Source organism: Schistocerca serialis, unplaced genomic scaffold (assembly GCF_023864345.2).
Source record: "Schistocerca serialis cubense isolate TAMUIC-IGC-003099 unplaced genomic scaffold, iqSchSeri2.2 HiC_scaffold_578, whole genome shotgun sequence".
Taxonomy (NCBI): domain Eukaryota; kingdom Metazoa; phylum Arthropoda; class Insecta; order Orthoptera; family Acrididae; genus Schistocerca; species Schistocerca serialis.
The window spans coordinates 1-7,500 of NW_026048166.1; the positions used below are offsets into that span (position 1 = coordinate 1).

At 53.0% G+C, this 7,500-nt stretch overlaps 1 non-coding gene across 1 annotated transcript in view; it reads left to right on the forward strand.

Moving 5' to 3' along the window:
* Positions 1-6,795: 6,795 nt before the first annotated feature.
* The window catches only part of LOC126448167 (small subunit ribosomal RNA), a 1,909-nt gene continuing 1,204 nt past the window's right edge, over positions 6,796-7,500 (forward strand). The window contains exon 1 of the ribosomal RNA XR_007584034.1: positions 6,796-7,500. This exon is cut by the window's right edge and continues 1,204 nt beyond it. This is a non-coding gene — a ribosomal RNA (small subunit ribosomal RNA).

Sequence of the window (7,500 nt, forward strand, 5' to 3'; positions counted from 1 at the left end):
GAGCTGGGTTTAGACCGTCGTGAGACAGGTTAGTTTTACCCTACTGATGACTGTGTCGTTGCGATAGTAATCCTGCTCAGTACGAGAGGAACCGCAGGTTCGGACATTTGGTTCACGCACTCGGCCGAGCGGCCGGTGGTGCGAAGCTACCATCCGTGGGATTAAGCCTGAACGCCTCTAAGGCCGAATCCCGTCTAGCCATTGTGGCAACGATATCGCTAAGGAGTCCCGAGGGTCGAAAGGCTCGAAAATACGTGACTTTACTAGGCGCGGTCGACCCACGTGGCGCCGCGCCGTACGGGCCCAACTTGTTTGCCGGACGGGGCACTCGGGCGGCGCTGTCTGGGATCTGTTCCCGGCGCCGCCCTGCCCCTACCGGTCGACCATGGGTGTCTATAGTTCGATGTCGGGACTCGGAATCGTCTGTAGACGACTTAGGTACCGGGCGGGGTGTTGTACTCGGTAGAGCAGTTGCCACGCTGCGATCTGTTGAGACTCAGCCCTAGCTTGGGGGATTCGTCTTGTCGCGAGACGAGACCCCCGGGGCTGGGCGTCAACAGGCGCACGTGTGTGCCTTTGTTTCTGTCCGTCGCATCTCTTGGCGTATCGGTCCGGCCGGGCGCGCCGCACCCAGGGCGCTGCAGTGGGTGCGGCGGACGGCGGCGTATCGGTTGGCGGGCCCCTTGCCGCCGGCGCGGGCGCTGCGATGGGTGCCGCCTCCGTGCGCGCGGGGGAGGCGGCGCCGGCCGGGCGCGTTGTGTTCTGCCGCGCTACAGCGTATCGCTTTGCCGGCCGGCGATGGGTGCCGTGATGGGTGCCGGACGGTCGATGTCGGCCCACCGGCCGGCGCGACGCGTGGAGGCGGCGTCGGCGGGCGGCGCCCGGCGGTCGACGGTTCGTTTTCGCCGTCCCCCCCGGCGTGTGGTAACACAGCGTCCACCGCCGTACGGTGAACTACAATACCCCTATACACTATGGATGTGAAATAAAATATAATAACACATGATGCTCCGCAAGAAAATAGACTTGGGATAGGGTGTGTCGTTGGCAAGTCCCCGGGGCGGCTAGTGTGGGTGGTGATAAGTCCGTAGGGGTGAGGGGCGAGGTATCACGACGCACTCGCGCGCGCCCCCTCGTACCGACGACATGACTGTCCACAGTAAACATTCGACACCTCCATCTACAGGGATCCGACGGAACTACGCCAACCATGCTGGCAAAACAGTATCGCCATCTATGCGAATCTGACAACACTAGGTCCGCCATGTCGAGCGCACCACAAAACATACCGCCATCTGTAGGTCTCCCTCAGCATGAGCTCCTGCAACGACGATACCGCCATCTATGGGACGCCAAGCCGACTAAGACATCGATGGGCCCACAGTGCCCATCTTTCGACGCCACCCACAAAGCATGCAGCCTGTGTCGACCACAGCACCCAAACGCCAGTGCCTCTGCCGCACGAAGTCGTGGACCGGCAATCACACCACCCGCACCCGCTCGTGCCCCACCCCAACCGCCAAACTCGCAACGCCAGCGGATGAACGGCGGAAGTTTCCCGCAGTCGTAATGTGCAATCCACACCTATAACTTGCGTTTCATGAAGAGTTATGTCCAATATGCGACATTCCCGCTGTCCCTATACATGAGCTGCGAGCTGTACCACGTACAAGCTACAGACGCGATCGCATTGCTCACTGTACGGATTCCCATGCCGAGCGATCAGCTAGGAAGCGCCCCATCCACGTCGGTACCCTTGGGCGTTGCACTCGCAGTCGCAAAAAACGTTGGGCAAATATATTTCTCCGATGCTGAGCGATCAGCTAGGAAGCGCCCCATCCATGTCGGTACTCGTACGCGTCGCACTCGCAGTCGCAAAAAACGCTGGGCAAATATATTTCTCGGAAGAGTAATGACAGTCCGAGCCTCCTGCGTGGGAAGAGTCTTTCTAGGCCCTGACCCACGGGAAGCGTGTAGCTTCCCCCATCCCGGACATTTCACGTCGTCACACTACCGGTATTGACTAATAGACTGATTGCTGATAATCATTAGCCACACACTGGGGGAAACGGCCGACAGGGGCGGCAACATAGTGGAGCCGCAGTGTCACTAATGTACAGAGATAGAACAGTTTCGACTGGAACCAGAGTAACCGTATACACGGCACTGATTAGTAATAGATGCAGAGCCATCAGAATACAGATAATATATACAACCGTCCCTATACATGCTGAAAGACTCTGCACACAATGAGAACCACACGTCAGCCAGACACTATCACACACTACTCTCTGCCTCTAACAGGCACACACACAATATCTAACCACCAGCATGGAAGAACATCCGGTGCATCCTCTCCGCCACATTACACAATCCACACTATCATAACCAGACCGGGAGGTCCACCCAGAAAACAGAATATCCCACCCTTCCGACATCCGCCATTGCTCAGCTAAGCCACGAACACCCACACATGTCCTACACAGGGGTGCACCCAACATCACAATACTGCCTCCTGTCACAGTACACAAACAATGGCAGGAATGAAAGACACAGATCTGCCACAACCTTGGAATCGGAGCGCCGCCTGTCATGAGCCACAAGTGCATCCTGACGTGACAAATCGGATGATCCCGCAGGCATGCACTTACGATAATCACTATCAACGAACCTGCCGCCCCCTCCCCCCCCAAAATACACCTTTCCCTACAACGTGTACCTTAACCTAAGCTATATTGTACCTTAACCTAAGCGATATTGTACCTTAACCTAAGGTATATCGTACCTTAACCTAACCTACATTGCGCCTTCACCTAACCTACGTTGTACCTTAACCTAACCTACGTTGTACCTTAACCTAACCTACGTTGTACCTTAACCTAACCTACGTTGTACCTTAACCTAACCTACGTTGTACCTTAACCTAACCTACGTTGTACCTTAACCTAACCTACGTTGTACCTTAACCTAACCTACGTTGTACCTTAACCTAACCTACGTTGTACCTTAACCTAACCTACGTTGTGCCTTAACCTAACCTACGTTGTGCCTTAACCTAACCTACGTTGTGCCTTAACCTAACCTACGTTGTGCCTTAACCTAACCTACGTTGTGCCTTAACCTAACCTACGTTGTGCCTTAACCTAACCTATGTTGTGCCTTAACCTAACCTATGTTGTGCCTTAACCTAACCTATGTTGTGCCTTAACCTAACCTATGTTGTGCCTTAACCTAACCTATGTTGTGCCTTAACCTAACCTATGTTGTGCCTTAACCTAACCTATGTTGTGCCTTAACCTAACCTATGTTGTGCCTTAACCTAACCTATGTTGTGCCTTAACCTAACCTATGTTGTGCCTTAACCTAACCTATGTTGTGCCTTAACCTAACCTACGTTGTGCCTTAACCTAACCTACGTTGTGCCTTAACCTAACCTACGTTGTGCCTTAACCTAACCTACGTTGTGCCTTAACCTAACCTACGTTGTGCCTTAACCTAACCTACGTTGTGCCTTAACCTAACCTACGTTGTGCCTTAACCTAACCTACGTTGTGCCTTAACCTAACCTACGTTGTGCCTTAACCTAACCTACGTTGTGCCTTAACCTAACCTACGTTGTGCCTTAACCTAACCTACGTTGTGCCTTAACCTAACCTACGTTGTGCCTTAACCTAACCTACGTTGTGCCTTAACCTAACCTACGTTGTGCCTTAACCTAACCTACGTTGTGCCTTAACCTAACCTACGTTGTGCCTTAACCTAACCTACGTTGTGCCTTAACCTAACCTACGTTGTGCCTTAACCTAACCTACGTTGTGCCTTAACCTAACCTACGTTGTGCCTTAACCTAACCTACGTTGTGCCTTAACCTAACCTACGTTGTGCCTTAACCTAACCTACGTTGTGCCTTAACCTAACCTACGTTGTGCCTTAACCTAACCTACGTTGTGCCTTAACCTAACCTACGTTGTGCCTTAACCTAACCTACGTTGTGCCTTAACCTAACCTACGTTGTGCCTTAACCTAACCTACGTTGTGCCTTAACCTAACCTACGTTGTGCCTTAACCTAACCTACGTTGTGCCTTAACCTAACCTACGTTGTGCCTTAACCTAACCTACGTTGTGCCTTAACCTAACCTATGTTGTGCCTTAACCTAACCTATGTTGTGCCTTAACCTAACCTATGTTGTGCCTTAACCTAACCTATGTTGTGCCTTAACCTAACCTATGTTGTGCCTTAACCTAACCTATGTTGTGCCTTAACCTAACCTACGTTGTGCCTTAACCTAACCCATATTGTACCTTAACCTAACCCATATTGTACCTTAACCTAACCCATATTGTACCTTAACCTAACCCATATTGTACCTTAACGTAACCTAATTTGTGCCTTAACGTAACCTAATTTGTGCCTTAACGTAACCTAATTTGTGCCTTAACGTAACCTAATTTGTGCCTTAACGTAACCTAATTTGTGCCTTAACGTAACCTAATTTGTGCCTTAACGTAACCTAATTTGTGCCTTAACGTAACCTAATTTGTGCCTTAACGTAACCTAATTTGTGCCTTAACGTAACCTAATTTGTGCCTTAACGTAACCTAATTTGTGCCTTAACGTAACCTAATTTGTGCCTTAACGTAACCTAATTTGTGCCTTAACGTAACCTAATTTGTGCCTTAACGTAACCTAATTTGTGCCTTAACGTAACCTAATTTGTGCCTTAACGTAACCTAATTTGTGCCTTAACGTAACCTAATTTGTGCCTTAACGTAACCTAATTTGTGCCTTAACGTAACCTAATTTGTGCCTTAACGTAACCTAATTTGTGCCTTAACGTAACCCATGTTGTGCCTTAACGTAACCCATGTTGTGCCTTAACGTAACCCAATTTGTGCCTTAACGTAACCCATGTTGTGCCTTAACCTAACCTATATTGTGCCTCAACCTAACCTATATTGCGCCTTAACCTGACGCACGTTGTCGCTGAACCTGCTCTGTAATTGTTATGCAACTCGTTAAATTAGTGTAGTGTTGCCTAACCGCAACCCTCGCAATATAGTTCGCTATTCGCACTGCCCGGTCCCCTGTGTATCGCGTCATGTTAAACACCTTGCAGGTGTTGCTGACTTTCCACATGCTCCTGCTATACACTGTAATGTGGATAGCAGCAGGACGTACATGCCCCCCCCCCTTCCCCCCTGCCTTCGCAAGCTGGTCGTTGAGAAGTTTGCATGTTCAATGCCCTTCGCATGCCGACGTACTCAGCCTACGTTGTGGTACGGCCTGTCACCTGTCCGCCGATGTACGCAAAACCCACAAACTGTACTGCACATTGGTCCGTATGTACTGAATGATACATCGTGGCACATGTGTGACCGTACGACGACTGCGCCTAGCAACGGCAGACCATACAGTCCAAATATTGTGCACGCAGCTACGTGTCGTCTCCCTATAAGAGCTGGATTGCAGTGTGGTACGCCATTCAGACGTGTGGGAGGAACGGACGCCCTGGATGGCGATCAGCATGAGCAGTCTGTTGATGTAGTGGAGCGTGTATTCGGACGTAGTCGTCTCTTCTCACACACCGTGATAGCATGTTGCACCGCGTTCCACATCTGCGACATCCTGCAGAGGCCGGCTGACAGTCGTTCGCGCAATGGACACCGCATACGTACGGGGGCTACCTTCCACGTGTTCTCGAGGCGTGCACATGTTGTTGCGTCTATGTGGGCAGACGTAGTGTGTTGTGACACCTGACACAGGCATGCAATACTCGTTGCAAATGGCGATGGACGTCTACGTTTGCTGGTGACGTTACGCAAATGAACAACAGGTAACCCGTTGTGGTGCGGTTGTTCTCGCTAGAGGTGAATCAGTGTTGGCGACGATCGGTCGAGCTATTAACCGGTTGTTTCAGGGATACCCACCATGCCCACGAACGTGAAAGGGGACCCACCATGCCCACGAACGCGAAAGGGGATCTGGGTGTGAGGCGATACGCGGCGGTGGCTGGGTGGGACCGTCCCCGGCCGGTGAGGGGGGGCCGCCCGGCGTGCTGGCAGCGCGGTGCGTGGGCGCACGCGCTACAGCCGGCTGGTGGGGGCGGCCAGTGGCAGGCGCGCCGGCCGACGGACGCGGCAGGCGGCGCAGCTGCGCGCCGGCGCCCCCTGCTCGCGGCGCCTTGCGGCCAAAGTAGGTCCTCGCGGGCCCGGTGCGAAGCGCGGTGGCCATCTGCAGTGTGCTGGTCCGATTGAGGACTGTGTGCGCTGAGGATGCGCCGCCGCCCGGCGCTCGGCGCCGCGACGCCGTCTGCTGCTCGGTCGCCCCAGCGGTTCTCGCAGGTGGTTTGTATCGCAGCTGTGCGGACGTGTTGGCGCGTGCGCTGTGCTGGGAGAGTTCGCTTCGGCACCCAAGTGGGGCTTTTGTCCTTCTGTGGCGCTGGCGTTGGAGCTGCCGGTCACCGTAGGTGGCGCGTGTTGTCTCCCGCCGGCAATGCCACGACAGCACGCTCCCGGGCCTCTGTCGGCAGCGGCAAGCTCAGTTGGGAGCACGGGTGGTCGCACCTAAAGCGTCTACTCGCCTAACTCCGGGCGATTGCGCCTCTCTCGAACCCGACCAAGTACTTAGGACGGCGCTGCGCGCCGCCGGGACCTGAGAGGGTTTCGAGGTGTGTTGTGCAGGGGAGCTCAGCCTCCTCCTGTTTGCAGAATAATTGAGCGGACGCTTGCGTGTTCGCGCGGGCCCCCGGGACACACTCCCGGGCGGCCGGCTGCTCAGCTCTAGTTGACGCAGCTCCCTGGTTGATCCTGCCAGTAGTCATATGCTTGTCTCAAAGATTAAGCCATGCATGTCTCAGTACAAGCCGCATTAAGGTGAAACCGCGAATGGCTCATTAAATCAGTTATGGTTCCTTAGATCGTACCCACGTTACTTGGATAACTGTGGTAATTCTAGAGCTAATACATGCAAACAGAGTCCCGACCAGAGATGGAAGGGACGCTTTTATTAGATCAAAACCAATCGGTCGGCTCGTCCGGTCCGTTTGCCTTGGTGTCTCTGAATAACTTTGGGCTGATCGCACGGTCCTCGTACCGGCGACGCATCTTTCAAATGTCTGCCTTATCAACTGTCGATGGTAGGTTCTGCGCCTACCATGGTTGTAACGGGTAACGGGGAATCAGGGTTCGATTCCGGAGAGGGAGCCTGAGAAACGGCTACCACATCCAAGGAAGGCAGCAGGCGCGCAAATTACCCACTCCCGGCACGGGGAGGTAGTGACGAAAAATAACGATACGGGACTCATCCGAGGCCCCGTAATCGGAATGAGTACACTTTAAATCCTTTAACGAGTATCTATTGGAGGGCAAGTCTGGTGCCAGCAGCCGCGGTAATTCCAGCTCCAATAGCGTATATTAAAGTTGTTGCGGTTAAAAAGCTCGTAGTTGGATTTGTGTCCCACGCTGTTGGTTCACCGCCCGTCGGTGTTTAACTGGCATGT